Here is a 22,363-nt window from a genome sequence, read left to right as displayed (position 1 = left end):
CAGTCAGTCAGTCAGTCAGTCAGACACTCTCTCTCCAGTCAGTCAGTCAGTCAGACACTCTCTCTCCAGTCAGTCAGACACTCTCTCTCCAGTCAGACACTCTCTCTCTCCAGTCAGTCACTCTTTCTCCAGTCAGTGAGTCAGTCAGTCATTCAGTCAGTCAGTCACTCTCTCTCCAGTCAGTCACTCTCTCTCTGAAAGTATTCCATTGTTGAATTATATATACCATTTGTAAGTAGCGTATTAAAAACTCATTCATTGCAAAATGGCATAGTGCATCCCTCTACTGTATGTCCTTAGCATAGTGTGCGCTCTGCTGCCTAGCGCAGTGTGTGATGGGAAGCCACTGACTCAATTCCCTAGAGTTTTAAATGTTGTGCCCAGCAGCAAGTTCCCTTCCCTGGAGGGGGTTCAGTGAATTTCCAGGCACACAGACAGATGGAGAATAACTAACTGGGATAATCATTTAATTTACGAATTCATTATTATTTTACCAGGAGTTGCCTGTCAGCGTGTAACCAGCATCCCATCATGGTGGCGTTCAAAGGAATCTGTACCAAGGATATCTGGAGAGCTGTGTCAGCCGAGTACCTAGCCTCCCTGATCTTCATCCTCCTCAGCCTGGGCTCCACCATCAACTGGGCAGCCGAGTACCTAGCCTCCCCGATCTTCGTCCTCCTCAGCCTGGGCTCCACCATCAACTGGGCAGCCGAGTCGGACAACCCTCCCCCCTCAGACCTGGTCCTCATCTCACTGTGCTTTGGCCTGGCCATCGCCACCATCGTGCAATGCTTCGGACACATCAGTGGCAGTCACATCAACCCGGCGGTCACAGCGGCCATGGTGGTGACCAGGAAGCTGAGCCTGGCCAAGGGTGTCTTCTACCTGGCTGCCTAGTGCCTGGGGACGATCACTGGGGCAGGGCTCCTCTACCTGGTGACACCAGTGTCTGTCAGATGGGGCCTAGGAGTGACTATGGTAAGACATATAGTTTAGCCTTAAAAATCAGAGAATCTAGCTAGCAACAGTCAGAGTTGACACCTATGGACAATTTTGGGACTATTCCATCAGGCAAGCTCAATCAAGTACAGCTAAAGTATTTGAAAATATTTTAAATACTATTTGAACCCAGGTCTGGTATGGATTGATGCCATAAAGTGTTGTTCATTCATAGACAAGGACACACTGACTGTTGCTGACTCTTACTCTTGTTTCCCAGGTGAACCCTAAGCTCAACGTGGGCCAAGCCCTGTTGGTGGAGCTCCTGATCACCTTCGAGCTGGTCTTCACCGTGTTCGCCACCTGCGACCCCAAGCGCTCTGACCTTAACGGCTCGGCTGGCCTCGCCATTGGAGTCGCTGTAGCCATCGGCCATCTGTTCGCGGTGAGTGGGATTCTATCTCTAACTTGAGTTAGGTAAATTAGAGGACAGGCCACATGTTGTAGTGGTTAGAGCTCTGGGATTATATCGAACCTGAAGGCCTCAAGAGTCAGACATTATATTTAATTCAATACCACCTATGGAAGAAAATGTAAACAGTGCATTGATGTAGATTGGTGATGTAGTTTGTTCTTTAAATCATCATAATGGTAGAATAGTACAATATAGTACATTAGTTCAGTTAGTTCACATCTCACGTGTGCATCCTCATTGGGTACTGCTGTTCCTCCTCCATGCCAACCAATCATCAGGGACCTACTTAAACCCCACTGTGTAAATGAATTATCCTGCAAACGACATGCTACCTACCTCTAGTCATAGCAAAGCTTGACTTCAATATGCTGCCTACATGCCACTAGATGCCAATCAATGCTAACTAGTACCATGTACTGTATATCTATGGAATGCCAGCATACATTTCCCATGATGATATATACTTTCATTGTATCATTATCTACTTCATGTATTCAAGTGGAACAATACACTACTGTAGGTGTTGTGTCAGCTCTGGCTAGGTCTTGCTGCATCTCTCTCTCTCTCTACAGTGCCCTCGTGTTAACATCTCTATGCCATGCTTTGTGTTCCAAATCCCATACACAGGAGCCAGTAAGAACCCCGCTCGCTCCTTTGGGCCTGCAGTCGCCACCATGAATTTTGAAAACCACTGGGTAAGATAGAAACTGCTGCCGCCTTCTCACCCTCAAAGGGCTATACTCCTACACAGTTGTCGGTGAAGGGGGAATATCTAAGCCATGTAGTCCATATCTAAGACATTGGTGGCTATTTGCCAATATAAGGGACACATCTGTTTTATGTGTTGAAACCATATCTCAAATGGTTAAAGCTGACCTGCCATGTTGTGAAGCATTGTTGATCATACACTGAGTGTACCAAACACTCGTTGACAGACTGACCAGGTGAATCCAGATGAAATCTGAGATCCCTTATTGATGTCCCATGTTGAATCCACTTCAAATCAGTGTAGATGAAGGGGAGGAGACGGGTGAAAGAAGGATTTTTGTGTAAGTGTGCCATTCAGAGGGGGAAGGGGCAAGACAAAATATTTAAGTGCCTTTGAAGAGGCTACGGTAGTAGGTGCCAGACTCACCAGTTTGAGTGTGTCAAGAACTGCAACGATGCTGGTGTTCACATGCTCAACAGTTTCCCATGTGTATCAAGAATGGTCCACCAGCCAAAGGACATCCAGCCAACTTGACACAAGTGTGGGAAGTATTGGCGTCAACATGGGCCAACATCCCTGTGGAACGCTTCTGACACCTTGTAGTCCATGCCCCAGTGAATTGAGGCTCTTCTGAGGACAAAAAGGGGTGCAACTCAATATTAGGAAGATGTTCCTTATGTTTTGTACACTCAGTGTATATCATTCATTATACAGTTGAAAGGTAAACTCTTTGCTTAAAATATAGGGTCAGATATGTGTTTAGATGTGATTTTGTGATACGTGTTCAGGTTGTCTCTGTTCTCCAGGAGCAAGGGAGGCTAAAATAGTATGGGGGGGCACTGGGGGGGGAAGGGGGGCTACAGCTACAGGACTATAGACATTTTGAAACCCAATAAGGTCACAGTGCAATGATGGCATATCAACATGCCAGAGCAGCTGAAGGATACTATCTAGTGCCGTTCAACGACGTCTTCGCCCACGACAGTGGACGGGAGTTCTACAAAGGTTAAAATGGAAAGGAAATCCTCACCTAAAGCATGCCTAATTAATAGTTTATATATAACCTCCGCTACTAGGTAGATGCATGCCTTGTAGCTTGCTAATGCAGAATAAAAGGAACAGCACAGACCAATCATAGACAGGTGTTATGGACTATACAAAGCATGTGCTTCTTTAATTCTGTATCCAGGGCAATCATTCTCACGGAGCTGTTCATAGTCTTTACTGACTCAGCAAGGCACAGTGGTACTGCATGGTGTGTGTGTGTAGGGGAGGAGGGTCTGGGTCTTGGATATAATTAGGATAGGTCTTCTCACTGAGAATGGTGTCATTATCTGACAGGTGTTTGCTGTCTTTTGATAACAACATGGTTGACTTGGCAGAACCCCAAAAGGTACGTGGCTCCACTGAGGATGCCCATAAACAACGACTGTTGCACCTTTACAGACATGACAAGACAACAAGTCTAATAATGCATGGCAGCTCTGTCAGAATGGGGTAGCCTCTGCTGTGGTAATGGGTTTATAACTGTCGGAACTGGGTTTTACTTTACCTGTCTTGCAGGTGTACTGGGTTGGTCCAATCCTGGGTGGCATCATGGCGGCTGCCTTCTATGAATACTTGTTCTGCCCGGACCCCGAGCTGAAGAGGATGCTCCGGGACGTCTTCGAGAAGGATCCAGCATCGAGGAAGTACAGGGAGTTGGAGGGCAACGGCGTGTACCAGAGGGAACCAGATGACCTGATCACCAAGCCACCGTCCATCCACCACATCGACCTGGAGAAGGGGGGAAAAGAAGGATATTTTCCGGGACTTGACAGGCGAGGTGCTGTCATCCGTATGACTACCACGGGCACTGAAGAGGGAGACCAACCTGTAGAGCAGGGGGAGATCCAGAGAGAGACACTTTCAGTCAGGGTCCTCCACCACTGCAGCCCCCTACTCCAAGACCCCATGCCTTAACCCACACAACTCACTTCTCAGGCAGAATATGATTTCTGCATGTCCTCGCAATGTAGGTGTGTTCATGTACATGGAGGGGAGCCTTCCTCAACATTTGTGAGGTAATTGGATAATATAAAACTTTGCACACTACTCCAACCAATTACCCATATCATATGAAATCTATTGATCTCTGCAATCTTGTCCCATCATCTTCTGGCCCAGATGTGTTTTCTTGTGGCACTCTACTACACTGCAGGATGATAACAATAGACTATACTTCAGGGATTTCTGTCAGGGAAAAATGTCCAGGTCAACCATTCACAATGGGTCATCACACTGAATTTGGTAACTGGAGACAAAACGGCAGGCTTATTTTGGGGGGAGATTAGTGTCACAAATTGTATTTGTATATGAGGGCATAAGAGATATTATTTACATATGGTCATTAAGCACATTATAAAACCAATGCTATGATGGACAAGTTCTATCGGACATCTTCAGCTCGCTCCTGTATTGTTCGTACTTATTTTACATTCTCAGTGCACATTGGTCAGGGAAGGAAACAATTAAGCTCTGCCTATAACATATCTATCTTAACACACAGAGTTTAAGTGTGTAGCAACAGATCATAAACAAACCATCAAATAGCAGTTATAGATCGTAAAGGCTGGTGGGAGGAGCTATAGGAGGACGAGCTCATTGTAATGGCTGGAACATTTTATAAATGAAACAGAGTCAAACGTGGTTTCCATATGTTTGGCACAGTTCCAAACATTCCATTCCAGCCATTACAATGAGTCCGTACTCCTATAACCTATCATAAGCTTCTAAAGCCATGACATCATTTTCTGGAATTTTCCAAGCTATTTAAAGGCACAGTCAAATTACTGTATGTAAACATCTGACCCACTGGAATTGGGATACAGTGAATTATAAGTGAAATAATCTGTCTGTAAACAATTGTTGGAAAAATGACTTGTGTCATACACAAAGTAGATGTCCTAACCGACTTGCCAATACTATAGTTTGTTAACAAGAAATTTGTGGAGTGGTTGAAAAACAAGTTTTAATGACTCCAAACCTAAGTGTATGTAAACTTCCGACAACTGTATTTGAATGTTGGACTTTCATACTTGACAACTGCACCTTAATGCAGTTTCTGTGTTGATTTAGAATTTCATGAAATAAATTGTAATTTCCAAGTCTTCAGTGTGAACAATTTTGTGATTATAATGTACACATGCATGCCTGTGTTTGGCTTCTGTTGGTACCTCACAAAACACAAACCATAACCGTATTATATACCAAATAGATGCAACAGTGTTTTTCCGTCTGACAAAGCACTTCTCATAATACAGCTTTTAATAAATGTTGGAGTTTAAGGCCAGAAGCTGAGCAGAGAATTGCTTCTGAAGAGATGTATCATTTCACTGTAGGGCAGAAGGAGTTTACAGCAGCAGTGTGACAGAAGCACAGTCCCCGCCATGATGGATAGCCTCATCTCCCTCTAGAAAGTGTCTCCTCATAGCCAGACGTATGGGGATGATGTGTGCTCTTTCTGAGACTACAGGTTCATATAATTCAATCAGTGGAACACCACTGGAAATGTTGGGGCACTTTGTCATATAGAATAGAGGTGATCTGTCACAATGTCACTTTATTTCCTTTAAAAAAACAGGGACAATTTCATGTGGAGAGAAGCCAAGCTGACTGCATATGCTGCTAGGTGATAAAAAACTAACTGGTTGACTTAGGATGACATTGTGCCACTGTTAATAAAAAAGGTGAAGCTATGGAGTTAAACTCTCACATTTACAGTGCAATAGAACTCATATTACACTGAAGATTAAATCACATACCAGTTAGTTTTTTACTCCCCCTACCTCCCTCCCCAACACAGTTTAAGGTACGTACACATGCCAACAGCGTCACCGTCTGGGCACCATAGTTTTGTGAGAAAAATAAGGTATGGGCTCATGAATATCTGCCATTAGACTGTTGACCAGAGGAGGGCAGTCACGAGCCTTACAATAAACTTTGAGGCCTGAGGAGGTGAGGGAGACAAGGCAGCTTGAGTCCTATTCCCTGATCATGAACTGATTCCTGTTGAAAACAACTAAAAATCCCAAAACATTTACACAACTACCATAAGTGGCCTCATGACATTACAGAAGGTAATTTACTCTAGCTGATTTGCAAGGGATATGAAAGCTGTGCTCAGATCGATATTGGCCTGAGTCCCCAAGCAGGCTGGACAGTAGGTCATAGTACTATAAGCCCCATTCCCCATCTGCTCCTCGCTCCCCAGCCTATGGGCATCCCTCCAAGCCCTGAGTAAAGTCCACAGGTCAACAGTCTCTCAGCTCGCCCTATATCATCTTCATAGCCCAAATAGATTAGCACTTAAATCTGAGTGCGACCATCGACTATTTCCTCATGGAATAGGGTAGAAGGAGAACTCTGTCTGCCACAAGTACTAATTTACAGAGCTGGCTCATCATCGGACAAGGTTGAAGGAAGGGGAGGGAACAGCATAGGTAGATAGCCGCCAAAATTGTGAAGCGGATGTGTAGTGGCTTCCTTTCCTCTGGACCATAGCCACTGCCCTAGCCTGAAAGCGGGGTTGCTTCATACGCATACAGTCCACATTCCAGGTTTCCAAACGGCCAAAACATTCAATGAGATCCAGGGATATGGTGCAACAAAAAGGTTTATTCTTCTTATATCTAACAAAAAAAATATTCTCCAATTAACTTAAAGCATAGATTACTTGACGTGAAAAATACATAATATGGCCTGTCTGTATGGTCAAAAGACTATACCGCTCCCGCGTCTAGCTAGGACTCCTCCCCCCAAAGGCCCAACTTCCTGCCTTTATCCTAACATACTTACCACAGTACAATGAATGGGCAAGAGGGGGGGCCAAAAACTAACTTACACTAATCACAAAGGAATATATCTCAAATCAGGTAAATATAAATCATTAAGGTACGTACCTAATATTTCATCATATACATTCATAATTCATATATTTACACAAATGTACATGGAGCTCTGTATGTTCTCTTTTATACGAATATGTCCAAATCGGCTCGAACAGGATGCTTGTGTAATTTATTGATGAGATTCTTTTTGTGTTCAACCTTAACTGATATGAATAGATTCCATTGCAAGGTTTGTATTCAGTCACCTTTCCACATATGTGAATACCTAGAAATATCTTGAGTCTTCCTTCTCCTTCCTCTGCTGCAGTATTACATACAGTACATTTGACGTTCCAGACGGACACCAACAGTTGTTCTGGACCAACTACATTAAATAAAAATATACACACAAAAAACACCCTAACCTATGGATTTCAAATGACTGGGAATACAGATATGCATCTGTTGGTCACAGATACGTTAAAAAAAGAAGGGGACATGGATCAGAAAACCAGTCCGTATCTGGTAACCACCATTTGCCTCATGCAGCGCGACACATATCGTTCACATTGAGTTGATCAGGCTGTTGATTGTGGCCTGTGGAATGTTGTCCCACTCCTCTTCAATGGCTGTGCGAAGTTGCTGGATATTGGCGGGAACTGGAACGCTGTCGTACACATCAATCCAGAGTATCCCAAACATGCTCAATGGATGGTGACATGTCTGGTTAGTATGGGGGCCATAGAAGAACTGGGACATGTTCAGCTTCCAGGAATTGTGTACAGATCCTTGCGACATGGGGCTGTGCATTATCTTGCTGACGCATGAGGTGATGGCAGCAGATGGATGGCATGACATAAAATTGCACATTTTAAGAGTGTCCTTTTATTGTCCCCAGCACATTTTGAGAGAAAGCTTTTTATGCGTACAGAACATTTCTGGGATCTTTTACTCCAGCTCATGAAACATGGGACCAACACTTTACATGTTGAGTTTATATTTTTGTTCAGTATAAATATAAAGTGACATTAAATAATGGGTTTGTGCAACTTCTACTCAGCTGCTCAGGTAATGAAATGCCTAATGAGCCACCAGCAAGATTTCATTTAAGATGATGGTTCTTCCAAAAAAACGTAAGTCTTATGTTAGGCAAAATGTATTTTAATTTATTTTATGTTGACGCCTATTTGAGGTGGCAAAGGTGGCCTGGACAAGGCTTTTATCAACGTTATTTGATTATAAGGCTGATGGGCATTGTATTTTAACAATCAACAACAATGTCCGAAAAATAGCGTAATAATTGAACAAAAGCACATTTGTGAAAATGCACAAAAACATATTTGTCCTACAGTACACCAACCTGAAAGAGGTTTATTTGTGCTATACAGAACCAATAAAACACATCATGCATATTATACAAAAAGGAAAGGCATTATCTCAGGCATTATCTTTAATTCATTTCCTAATCTAACATTCTTCACATTTACTGTATGTAGAATCTTCAAAACTTAAAGCTTCTGATGCAAAATGCCTCTCAGCAGCCGATACAACTTAGGGGGGCACAAAGATAAAACACACACCTTAAAGATCATTATCAATTAATATTTGGGGATTCATGAAGAAAAACAGCGTAAAACACTTGTTTCATAATTCATACTATAAACAAGAAAGTCTCCCACTTCCTTAATAATTTAGAAGTAAGCTAATGTTGATTTATTCAGGAAGGTCTCTGCCACCAGCGCTGCCTGGAGTTCCCAAATTTGAATTAAAGTAGGACAGTAGCAGGCGAGTCTGTAATAACATTTGTATAATTGTATTATTGCTCTGGGCTCAGTTCATTTCCTCCTCCAGTAGCTGCGTGAAATTGTTTGATTCTGGAAACCGCCTTGAGTCTGCGGCTCTGGGGTTGGAGGGTGCTACAGGAACAGGAAGGAATGCGACACACTCTTCTTCTCTCCATCTTTCTCTCCATCTCTTTCTTTCCCCCTCTCTGTCTGATTCTCTGTCTGACACATGCACACAAACACACACAGCAACACATAACCCTCTGTTATTCTGCGTTTCATAATACTGCTACACTGGCTCACTTAATAACTCAATCTGTCTGGAGAATATGATTGATATCCTCACTCACCTTGTCGGGTCGCATAAATATTTTGCTGCATTTGCATGATAATGCTGGGAGACTGAGTGCATTTGGCATTTATCACATTCATCAAATAACGCCAAAATTAGGTTTTGAACACACAATTTGCCATTTTTAGTTAACATTGGCTGCAGAATTGACCAAGTTCTCCCAGTGTCAGCCATTCTAGGATACAGGTTTCTAGGACAAAGAGTACACCTCACATATCTAGGATAGAGAGTACACCTCATGTTTATCCTGTAGCTCATACAAGTTACAGAATGATCATAACGAGAGTTGCCATCATCATTGGACTGTTATGCCTGCTGTTGTTGCGCATTGCAATTTTGTTTGTCATTGATTTGGATTTACATTTTTTTCTAAACGTTAATTTACAAAACCAAGACTACACCATAAGACAAACAATCAAGTTTAAGCGCTATTAGCCTGTGTAGCGCACACCTGAGACCCCAGTGGCTTAGCGACAGGAAGAGGGTGGAGAATCTCTGATTGGTTTCCTCAGGGCTCGGTTCCTCTCAGTTCCCAACCCCACATTCCCTCACTCCCCATCCCTCCTTCCTTCATCCCTCCCTCCTTCTATGCAGAACAACCCAAACTCTAGTTTGATGAAACACATTTGTTTGGCTTAACTCTTCCATTGCCATCACGACAGCCATATCTCGGAGGCCTCGGAGGTGTAACGTGGCCCATCAGCCATGTAGCTAATGAAAGGATATATGTAGGACTATGGGACTTCACCGGAGGACCTGTTTCCATTTGGGTCTGGCCTGCACTGCCATGTTATTAGGAAAACCTTTATTATTGTTGCCCTCTAGTGGGAACCATGTAATAGGATTACATTTTATTAGAGCCTCCCAGCATTACCCAACCAAACCCCCTCCTCCTCTTGTCTCTCCTCTCTTCCGCTTACTGCATTGTCATTACCTATGCTGTCCACTGTGGGTGGGCTGGCTGTATGGCTGGGTTTGGGATGGGAAGAACTGGATGGATGTATGTCGCTGTGATCCGAGTATTAGTGAAGATAGGTGCTCAAACAGACTGAATAGGACCACTCCTGTCTAACCATCTGAGAGCTACCTCATTGTGTGAGGGCACGCTGCTATGTGTAATCCTTTACTAGGATATTTCTGGTATATTCCACCATCGAAACCATCATGGAGGGCTAAACAAAAGAGAACATTTTCATGCAGATGCAAGTCATGAAGTCGTATCAAAAAGGTTCTTCATTTTAGGTACAGTACCTTGATGGTACCAAACCCAACATACGACAACTCCACAGTGCACTTTACCAAAACAAGCTAGTTGCAACAGAGCCTTCCTTAAAAAGTTATATGTCCCAGTGCCAAAAATACTATTTCGTGATAAACTGCAGGCAGCCCTAAACTATACATGGCCGTAGGGCAGATTGAGTCAGATTCAGGAACAATTGCAACCCTCTCCCTATCTAACCCACTCCCTTACATAACCACGGGCCATTACAGGGGTGTGGTGTGCACAGCAAGAGTCATTAACGTGGTCCGAGGCTACATCACAGCAAGATCTCTCAGTATGTTCTGAATGAGGATAACTGTGGCCACTGTTTGATTGAGTTCATTAGAACTATATGGAGAGCTGGCGAAATCAAATCAAAGTGTATTGTCATAGAAGAAAAGAGCCATGGGCATACTGACTGAGGGAAATGGAGATCAAGCCACCAGTACGCACTAGTCTGACCTAAGGATTCAAGAAGAACAAATTAACTTCTCACTGATGACACATTCAGAAGCTATGAGTAATTCAGCAAGTGAAAACTCAAAGTTTAGACAGGAGGATAAATATATTTTGGAAAGAACAAGACTAATAAAAAGAGAGGGCCATCTGCCTCAAAAAGGGAACAAGTGATATAGTATTTGTGAGATAAAATGAATACAGACGAAGAAACCATGGCTTTGTATAACTGTGGCTCAGTTGACTGTTTTCCAGAGAGTTGGAAAGTAACTCAAGCCTCCATACAGTGCATGCATGTATAACCTTAGGCATGATGTCATCAGACACTGTTGCCAGGCTAGGTTTGTTTGGGGCGAAATAACATCTGCAAGCTATTTCACTAATTTGTCCACCAAAATATAGCTCTGACAGGGCTCTCCCGCTGTTGCAGCAGCTAGGTTCTTTTCCAAGTAAAACATACCCCACAACCAGAGTATTAGAACAATGGAATTGTTTTTGGCCCCCGAAACACCAAGCAAGAGTATTCAAAAATCACCACTGGCTAGCTGGTTTTCGTTTCTACAACATCTAATGCATATCTTTAATACTAAATCGGGAGGGCCGCATTAAGACTTGGCTCCATTTGTGTGGAAAATGAGGAACGTATGAGATTGAGGCCTTGGGTGCTCTCAGTTTTGCTACAGTTTGTCAGCCTGATTGCAAAGATAAAAAATAATATATATTTTAAAAAGTGCAGGAGGATGGGGGAAATAGAAAATGCAATGCTTGGTGTTTGTGCGCCAGCCGGCAACCTCCGGGGCAAATAACTCCATTGTAACACTTTAATCCTATGTTTGTTTTCCCCTGGGACACATTGGTCAAACAGTGGAAAGCTTAAAAAGGCCCCTGTGCTCTGGATGTGTTAAGAATGGCTGGCCCTGGCCGTTCCTCGAAAGCAATCTCTGGTGATCATCTCTTTAGGATGCAATGGGCAGACGAACACTCTTTAGATCTTGGACTTTCAGAGTTGGTCAGTGGCCAATTTGCTACAGTTGGTCATTTGCCTGATACAGCCTCAGCCAGAGGGAATGGTTACGAGGGGCCAAACTATGAGTGACATGGAGTATATCAAATTATCTGCACAGGCCTACTCCATCCTGGATAATGTGGTTCTCTTGTTTCCTAAATTCTTTGTTTGTCCACACAGGCCATGGTATGATGATTACATCTGGCATGTTTGAGTATATGGAAAACTGAAAAGGTAACTGCCTAAACCGCTATCTTCAAACAATCACTATTCATATGATTTGTATTCATGAGTCACTCACTTGTTACACAAATGCAACCATCTTCTCTGTAGTGTTAGTGTTTTGAATGGCTTAGTTCAGCAAGGACATAAACAGCAGTTGACATTATGTATCAATTAATGCATATTATTTGAAACCTATGAAGGTAAATAGAGCCCCATAGTAAAGGTGTCATAATACCCATAAAACCTAGCGGTCAAACAGGGAAATGGTTCCAATCATTTTTCCACCATTCATTTTTCCCATAGTGGATTTTAGGAACACTTCAAATAAGGGCTGTGTTTCATGTAGGCTTACCCTGGCGTGATGTTTTGATAACCATGGTCAAGGTCAATCAAGGTGACTTATCAATATTCGCCTGTGCTAATTAGCTGCTAACGTGCCTATCATAAAGAACTAAAAATGCCATGATGATCTGGACAAGACTGCCGAATCGAGGCAAAGGTAATAATCTCTGGATTAACTATCTGTTAGCTAAATGAAGCAATGAATAAATTGGCAGAAAAATAAATAAATGGACAATTCTGTTACCTGTATTTTGCAGGTTTTACATTGGCACAATACCTGTCAGCAAAGTTGTCAGCTAGGAATGACATGCAGGGATTTGTAGTTTTGCATGATGTCTACTTTGCTGCTAATTAACATTTTCAAATCTGAAAGTAAATAGAGCCAAAAATATTAATAAATGACATTGTCTGAGAGAGATTTACATGGTTATTAAAACATCACGCCAGGATAAGCCTACACGAAACACAGGCCTTATTTGAAGTGTTTCTGAAATCCCCTGTGGGAAAAGGATTGGAACCATTTCCGTTTGACCGCTAGGTTTTATGGGTATTATGACTCATACTGTGGTACTCTATAGATTTGCATTGATGGAAGCGCTTTTTATTCCCCATTCAGAGCAACTAGTGCTTTTAACAGCAGGTGGCGGAAGAGAGGACTGAAGAATTTCTAAATGTTGTTCTTGTGCTTATTTGTAACAGGGGGGTTTGTGTGTTCAACAGCAGTACATGGGAGACAAATGAACAGGTCCACTGTTGAACATATCAGGCATGTGGCTCTGTTAGAGTGAAAAGCCATGTAAAAGATATGGGCATAATTTAAATGACTGTACAACCAGGTAACAAAAATATGATGTATATTTTGCATTATGTATAAATCAATGAAAGGAAGAATTTAGAACTTAATCTCAGCTGTCAGTATGCCACAGTTTGAAATGAAAAGCTTCAATATTCCAGGGCCCGGTTTCTCAAAAGCATTTTAAGACTAAATTCATCAGGATATATGGTTCTAACGATTAATTTAGCCTTAAAATGATTTTTTTGGGAAACAGGGCCCTGAAATGATGCATGGTTGAACATTTGAAATGAGCTCGTGCATAAGCCCCAGGCGCTGATTCAGACTTGATTGGGGCAAGGCAGGCTGCAAGTGCTTATTTATATAACTATGTCAGTTGGGAAGTTGGCCAAAGGGAATTGGTGGGGGGGGTCGATTTACAATTAGAATTCATCCATTGATTAAAGTTGATTGTAAATCAAGTTGTTTGACGCTGTGACCATTTATGTTCGAGCTACAGAACATTTTAAAAAATACACGTTAAAAAATAAAATTTTCAGAAGACAACCAACAATCTATATAATTATCACCATCTGCTGCTTTTCCTTCCTGGCAAAGAAACACTCCGTCCATTTGCAGAAATCGCCTGCGGGAACGTTACATCAAAACTAATCATAACGATTAAAATCAGCTTTGCTGTGCGAGAGGAAGCCAATAGGGAAGTTGGTGACAGGCGTGAGGATGTTGTATGCAAAAAAAATTGCATGATATTTCTTTGTTGTTGCGATTTTATGAAGAAATATAAAAATAAATGTTCCATAAAGGCCGACGCACTGTTGTAGTGATGTTTTTTGCTATTAGTTTTATTTTGCAGATTGGTTTAGACTGGGGTAGAGACATGAGTTAATTGTATCCTGATCTTTGCCTTGAGGGGTTTGGAGCCCTGGAGCAAGTATTCTCTGTATTTTGTTCTGTCTACCTTAGCCAAGCTATTGCATTTCTCACTGGTGTAGGAAGGGAAGCAGATCGCAGGCGAAATCTGAGGGAAAGGGTTCTCAAATATACTTTATGCCCATCCATGTTTCAGGTAAGCGGATATTTATTTGGTTTGCTATTATTTCCGAGGCTGGTTTGACTGGGACTTTCAAGGCGCAGCCGCTTTTACGCATGTGCCAGGCGATGAGCGCCACAGTCTAACACATTTAACCACTTCCTGGATATTGTTAGGTGTAAAACAACTGTATTTTTCTATACGTGCCGACGAATGACTTCGTTTCTATTTGTATTTTCACCGAATTTTACGACCTTTGTTCAGAAAACACCATAGCTATCGGTCCGTGTGAATTCGCTCCTGGCGCATTGTTTCAGCCCGAACACATCGTCGCCGTTTTCCCCGTCGGACTTCGTCACACACAAACCGAGTTTAGGCATTTCGATAGAAAAAGCCTCTTCGTTTGTCCTAAACCAGTTTCATTTCCTGAGTGCCCCAGATCTGGCTAATGAAAGACGCCATTGTGGAGTAATTTTGCCGGAGGGTTTTTATTTTGTAAGACAGGAGGTATTTATTTTACACACGTCAATGCAAATTCTGTGAATAATGCATTTGTATTTGGCGTCGCTTTGTAACGAGAACCATATCTATGTAAACCAAGACAATGCAGGCTACAGTATCTTCCTTTTGCTTCCCATAGATCTCTTGCGGGGCTGACCTATACCCGTGCGCAGGGAATTCCACCGTACAGAGGTGCCACTGCAAATATTTAGATACTCCCTGGCGGAAGTCTGGATCTATGTTTGCATCTTTGTAGCTGTGATGTTATGGAGACAAAACATGATATATATGGTTAGTATGAGTTTACAAATTCGAATTTTAGTAATGATATTCATCCACAATGGTTAACACATTACTGGCGAGATCTATGGTTGCGCATCAGGATGTGGCCACTGGCTATGAACACTATGCAACTTTTAGAACTTATACTTGCCATTTCTCAATCAAAATCGAACTGTTTACAGACCGGTGGTGGTATATTCCCACCATTTTAATGTCAAAAAGTAAACCGCGCACATGTTATAACATTATTCCTTACTATAGAGTGAAATGCGTGGCTCTAGGAGCATTCACTGGAGGGCGCTGTTATGACGAGCAACATTCGCATCTGTGCGTAAAAGGGCACCATTGCTCAATGTGCTTCTCATATATATATAGTCATTAGTCACACATTATAGGATCTCCAAATGTACAATGTGGGCACCTTTTAACAATTTTTGCATGATTAAACAGTGGACACGAGCAGGATATGTCCAGATGAAAAGATTCCTACCATAATGCTTACTTGTGCATGCAACTTTATTTTTGTTCACACAGACAAACAATGTAAAATATTTGTTGACAACTAAACACAAACGGAGTGCAGTCCGACAACTAATCTTTGATTCATTGTGCCATCTCAACATTTGTTTGAACATGCTGCGGTGTGGATTCGGTCAACACAATTACACCAGACTAGGATAAACAAGAAAGTCACTTGAGACAGAACTATTTGTTTAGCGTGTTTTTGCATATTTAAGTCTCAACTTGAGTAGCAAGGGAACACTGAACCACTAACAAATGGTAGAGCATTTGGTTTGTATACACACAGCCATATGGTTGGCCTACATGATTCAAAATGGCAACAGGTGGGAAGACTGACTGCAGCAGTTCTGAAATGAAAAGCGACGAAGGGAATGGGATGTAGTATATCAGGTCACACATACAGGTAACTGACAAAATAATGAACACTTGAGTAAATGAGAGTATTGAATACAGGTGTGGTTCCTGAGTTAATTAAGCAATTAACATTCCATCATGTTTAGGGTCATGTATAAAAATGCTGGGCAGGCCATTGTTTTGGCTATGCCCCCATCCACAGGGCATGAGTAGTCACTGAATGGTTTGATCAGCACTAAAACAATGTAAACCATATGCCATTGTCATGTCACCAGATCGCAACCCAATTGAACACTTATGGGAGATTCTGGAGAGGTGCCTGAGACAGCGTTTTCAATGAACAATACACCAACTGATCAAATGTCCTGTAATAATGGTGTTGCATCCCTACAATAGAGTTGGACACATGTAGACTCAGTGCGTTAAAGCTGTTGTGGTCCAACACCCTATTTTAAGACCCTTTATGTTGGCGTTCTTGCGATGTCTTGCAGTGTTACTTGTCAGGTTCTATTGATGATCTTACCACCTGCGTATCCTGGTCAGTGCTGTTCAGATGTGTACTGTATGAGTAGAAGTGTTCTCCTGCTGTTTGAAAGCAGGAGTTTTCAACCTGAAAAAGAATCCACAGGAAATGGTTTTAATTTGAGTTGGGATGAAATGGTTGTGCTACATGTACTCAATCCCATTCTCTTTTTCTCCTCTCTCACTCCATGACATGCGCGCACACACACACACGCATTTTTCATGAATCTTCTAAGCAGATTCTCCACTCCATCCACCTTCATGATGGCAAGGCTTTGAGGACAGCCAATTCCAGCGAGCTGGTTTTTCTGAACTTTCTACACATACCATCTTCCACAAATTAGTCAGGGAACAAATTACCTGCATTCTGAGTATGATCCCACGCACTTTGCCGGCTGCTGTACACAGGTTTCCCTTTTGAAGAGCAGCCGTGTGATTTCTCCCTCTGTTCGCCCCGCGGGCCCCTCTGCGAGAGGGATTCTGGAGTTGAATTTTAAAACTATGTATGGCTGCCTGCGCTTATCAGTGTGTGCACAAACGAACTGCATGCAAATCAGGGCAGGATCACACACCACAGTCTAGGCCTGCACTCAAAGGCAGGCTTAATTGCTAATTGGGTATCTAGGTGTGAAACCCACACTGCCAAAACTGAGAAGTAAAAACATGGATGTTTTAAGGCTAGTTGTGGTTGTTTTTAATTAAATTATGAAAAATGTACTGATTTTTAAAATGAGTGGATTGGATTTCCTGAACGTTATAGGAAAATAACCCAGGAGAGTGTAGTGTGTCAATACTTCATGTAGTTTGGATTCTGTTTAGTAAACAACTACAATGAGGGGTCAGATGTTGTGGATTTAATGTTACCATCTTAAGGGATGGTCTTAAGGGAGAATATATTATGATCGTAGTATAGTATTATGATCTTTTCGCAGTGCTGTTATGGAAAATGTTAGATAGGAATATATTCTCCCTTTCTACTTTTTGAAAGATAAAAAAGAATTGCCTGTGGATCTCTGATATGCCATTAGATTAGATCTAGAAGGGACTTTGAAGTCTGCATATTTCTGGTATGGCCAAGACCATACTGCTTTACAGAGGGAGGAACTTTTTGGACTCTTTGTGGATGGTAGGTACCTGTAGGAACTAGGAAGGGAACCTGCATAACTGTTAATAAGAAAAGAGATTAGGCAAAATAAATAACCATAACAGACACATTGCGGAAAACAAAGTGGAAATGTGTCCATAACATTGACCAACATTATCCAGCAGAGAGATTAAAGTAGATGTCACACGTCAAGATTTGATGGATGACCCTATGTGAGCCTATGTGACCGCTATGTGAACCTAAGGGGTTGCCTGTCAGGACATTCTGATGGTTAGGTGGGGGTCTTTGGGTAAGGGTCCAGTTGTCAGGTCAACCGGTAATGATTTATGACCCCAGCCTGATTTATGACCCTATGTAATGATTTATGACCCTATGTCCTGTTGTAGCAGGCATGCCCATATTTGGGCTTCCGGTCAGGACATCCTGGCCGGGGTGGGGGTCTTTGGGGTAAGTGTCAAGTTGTCAATGTCGTAAATCAGAAAAAGATCATGATTTATGACCCTATGTAGTGATTGATGCCCCAATGGTTTGTAGAAAGGGGGCATGCCCATATTTGGGCTTCCGGTCAGGACATCCTGATGGTTAGGGGGGGCTTTTTGGGGTAAGTAAGTGACCAGGTGTCATGTCAAACTGTTCCTGGATGTCTAGTGTTGGGGGTTGTTAATGAACATTTCAAAGAGGCTGGCTTTGCAGAAGCCTTATAAAGCCCCAAAACAATGCATGTGTAAGATTGTACAAGATAAACCCCCTGAATATTAAACAAAAATGACACATATGTCAATTTATGGTATGTTATGCTCGGCTTGTCAGGAACCCAGTGAACAAAGCATTGAGGAAGTTCTGTGTGAAGCTCCAGAATGTTTTAAAGGATTTTTGGGTACGCGTGAGGGCCATATGTCTTACATATTCCAGCCGGAGGATTCTACGGTAAAGATCTTCAACGCCAGTGGCCCCAAACCCGTTTATCAGGCAAAACCTGGGAGTTTTTCTCCTGCTCTGGGCATGAGAGAATGGCTAAACATCAGGCTGGCTCTTTGTAAAATTGAGCAGGTCCTGAGTGGCACAGCTGTGCCAGGCTATGCGTTGGAAGAACAGGTCTTCAGACGCAGTGATCTCAAGGCTCTAAGAATTGCTTCAATGGACTATAACCCGGACAACAAAGTGACAATTTTAGCCTGTGAAGTTTATGATGCGGGTAATGCTACAAAGTCTGTCAATTCTCCAGTAGCATCCAGAGCATGCAAAGATGTCAACTTTTTTATTCCTGTGTTTAGTTTTAAATGGGTGGATTATCCAATTTTCATAACACTTATGAATAAGCTGGACATTCTCTTCAAAAATCGCGAACAGTTAAGGCGCTGGCCTCGGCTTTTCTTGAGACATAGCCAGGACCAAAAGGCCCGACGTAGGATGTACCCCTGGAGTGAAAACTTACCAAGTGTTGATGAGCCTGGCAAGAGATCCCGGCATTTTGATGACCAACTGGACACTGACAATGGGGGGTGGTTGCATCAGATCCCTGGATCTGTAAGAAAGGCTTCGTAAAATACCTTAAGAATGTAACGCTATAAAATGTATGTACTAAATATTTTGAATGAAAAAAATGGTTTTAAAAGCAGAATCTCACCACGTTATGAACTCTCGCGTTTGTTCACTCTTAGCGCAGTCTGTCCCTGAGAAAAAAAACTTGCGCAATGTGCGCGCGTATGGGCGTGCGTATGATGTAGTGGCTGTGTGTGTGTGTGTGTGTGTGTTTCAAAAACAGAAAAAGGGGGCTAGGTGTTTGTTAAAAAAATACCCTTGCATCTGCGCTCAAGGCTCTCTATGCATGGGGGGTCGTTTGAAACCAAGGTTTACACTATCTGGCAAAACAGATGCCTACCCCCTCAACAATAATATTGGGTCGTAAGCCTCCTAAACACAAAGTCCTTTCAAAAACTATTTTTTAGGTGGGCTAAAAAGTCATTCAGCCCAGCCCTGTCGAGACCTCCCCACCCCAGCATCTAGATGCTAGCCCCCGGAGATTTTAGAATATCAAAAGATACCTCATGTTTAGACACCACCCAATACCCTATGTTTGAACCAAATACCTTAGGAGTCAAAGATTCCTTTGGGAGGATTTTTAGCGCGAAAAAAAAACGTCAACCCGGTGCTATGTGAAATCATACCGTACTTTCTCTAGTTAGGGGTGGGGGCAAACTCTATTGACAACCGCTACGATGGCTATTCAATGTACAACAGGGGTCTTCTGTAACAAGCAATACGTGTTAAATATGGGCCACAGTCAATCATGACAGCCTCTTTATGAAAGGCCTTTACTTATGACTTAAACAGAATAATTTTATACGCAGCTTATTCATTGATGCTGTGGGATAAATCAGGTGTTTCTAGGTGGGCTTAAACAATCTACAGTGAAACAAAAGTGTACATTTTACACACATGTTTATTGACTTTTAAAAAGACCACAGTAACATGACAGATATAGTGGAGATGCTCCAAAAATCGGCTATTGGATATTCAATGTACAACAGGGGTCTTCTGTAACAAGCAATACGTGTTAAATATGGGCCACAGTCAATCATGACAGCCTCTTTATGAAAGGCCTTTACTTATGACTTAAACAGAATAATTTTATACGCAGCTTATTCATTGATGCTGTGGGATAAATCAGGTGTTTCTAGGGGGGCTTAAACAATCTACAGTGAAACAAAAGTGTACATTTTACACACATGTTTATTGACTTTTAAAAAGACCACAGTAACATGACAGATATAGTGGAGATGCTCCAAAAATCGGCTATTGGATATTCAATGTACAACAGGGGTCTTCTGTAACAAGCAATACGTGTTAAATATGGGCCACAGTCAATCATGACAGCCTCTTTAGGAAAGGCCTTTACTTAGGACTTAAACAGAATATTTTTATACACAGCTTATTCCTTAATGCTGTGGGATAAATCAGGTGTTTCTAGGTGGGCTTAAACAAATCTACAGTGAAACAAAAGTGTACATTTTACACACATGTTTATTGACTTTTAAAAAGACCACAGTAACATGACAGATATAGTGGAGATGCTCCAAAAATCGGCTATTGGATATTCAATGTACAACAGGGGTCTTCTGTAACAAGCAATACGTGTTAAATATGGGCCACAGTCAATCATGACAGCCTCTTTATGAAAGGCCTTTACTTATGACTTAAACAGAATAATTTTATACGCAGCTTATTCATTGATGCTGTGGGATAAATCAGGTGTTTCTAGGTGGGCTTAAACAATCTACAGTGAAACAAAAGTGTACATTTTACACACATGTTTATTGACTTTTAAAAAGACCACAGTAACATGACAGATATAGTGGAGATGCTCCAAAAATCGGCTATTGGATATTCAATGTACAACAGGGGTCTTCTGTAACAAGCAATACGTGTTAAATATGGGCCACAGTCAATCATGACAGCCTCTTTAGGAAAGGCCTTTACTTAGGACTTAAACAGAATATTTTTATACACAGCTTATTCCTTAATGCTGTGGGATAAATCAGGTGTTTCTAGGTGGGCTTAAACAAATCTACAGTGAAACAAAAGTGTACATTTTACACACAGGTTTATTAACTTTTAAAAAGACCACAGGAACATGACCGATATAGTGGAGATGCATGCTACACAAATCTGCTAGTGGATATTCAATGTACAACAATAGTCTTAGGTAACATGCAATACGTGTTAAATATGGGCCACAGTCAATCATGACAGCCTCTTTATGAAAGGCCTTTACTTATGACTTAAACAGATTCATTTTCTACCCATCTTATTCATTAAAGCTGGGTGCATACCCCAGGATTTACATGACGGACGGATTATCTACCCATGGAGGGAAAACTTACGGAGCTTTGAGGGAGTGTGCAAGCGTCTTAGCGATCGGATAATGGTCAGGGGCTAACCAGGACCTATATCTGTAAGAAAGGCATAGTAAAATACATTAATTATGAACGGCTATAAATTGTATGTACTAAATATTTTGAATTAAATAAATGGTTTTAAAATTGTATCTCACCTTCTAACGATAGGAATAAGTCCTTAACTTCTATCACCAAGCATGCCCCCGGAGAAAAAAACTTGCAGAAAAAGCCATGTGCGCGCGCGTGTGTGTGTGCGTGCGTGTGCTGGAGTGTATGCGTATGTGTGTGTTTCAAAACAAAGAAAACGGGGCGGGGTGTGTGTTCAGAAATGGCCAGGCGTCTGCGCTCAAGGCTCTCTCTCTCTCTCTCTTTACAATATACGTCAAAACAGAGGCCGACCCCCAAACAAAAAAGTGTGTCTTTGTCTTACGGCCACTTACGAATCATTAACAACATGTCAAAACATAATTTATGTTTTAGGGTCTAAAACAGATGCTGTAGGGTTTTAAAAAGTCAATCAGCCCAGCGATGTCGAGACCTCCCCACCCCAGCATCTAGATGCCAGCCCCCCGGAGATTTTAGAATATCAAAAGGTACCTAATGTTTAGCCACACCAATCCCTTTGTTTGAACCAAATAACTTAGGAGTTAAATATAGCTGGGGTCTAGTCCTAAAAAAAAAAAAAAACGTCACCCCCCCCAGGCTATGTAAACTCATTCCGTACTATCACGACTTTTGAGCCAAGGCCGCAAACTTCTCAACGAGTCTAGTGAAACAGATAGTTTCCTACTGTTAGCCTCGTTTTAGCGCAGTTACACACATGCAGGACAGCAGAATTGTTATCGGACTGACCCGTTAAAAAGATAATCTGGGAAACCCTCCTAATGGACCTTTCTATAGGTTAGTTCGTGAAATAAATATATATATATATATATATA

At 42.0% G+C, this 22,363-nt stretch overlaps 1 long non-coding RNA gene and 1 pseudogene across 1 annotated transcript; one reads left to right on the top strand and one right to left on the bottom strand.

Annotated features, from left to right (window-relative positions):
• Positions 1-519: 519 nt before the first annotated feature.
• LOC129823618 (aquaporin-4-like) lies at positions 520-4,183 on the top strand (annotated as a pseudogene).
• Positions 4,184-19,951: 15,768 nt separating this feature from the next.
• Positions 19,952-22,144, bottom strand: LOC129823619 (uncharacterized). Its single transcript, XR_008754659.1, has 2 exons — positions 21,581-22,144; positions 19,952-21,479 (listed from the first exon to the last, which is right to left on the bottom strand). It is a non-coding gene; the product is annotated as an uncharacterized LOC129823619 (long non-coding RNA).
• Positions 22,145-22,363: the final 219 nt, after the last annotated feature.

The sequence above is a fragment of the Salvelinus fontinalis genome, chromosome 26 (assembly GCF_029448725.1).
Source record: "Salvelinus fontinalis isolate EN_2023a chromosome 26, ASM2944872v1, whole genome shotgun sequence".
NCBI lineage: Eukaryota > Metazoa > Chordata > Actinopteri > Salmoniformes > Salmonidae > Salvelinus > Salvelinus fontinalis.
The sequence above is the reverse complement of the archived record's forward strand: the minus strand, read 5'-3'. Positions and strand labels throughout refer to the sequence as shown.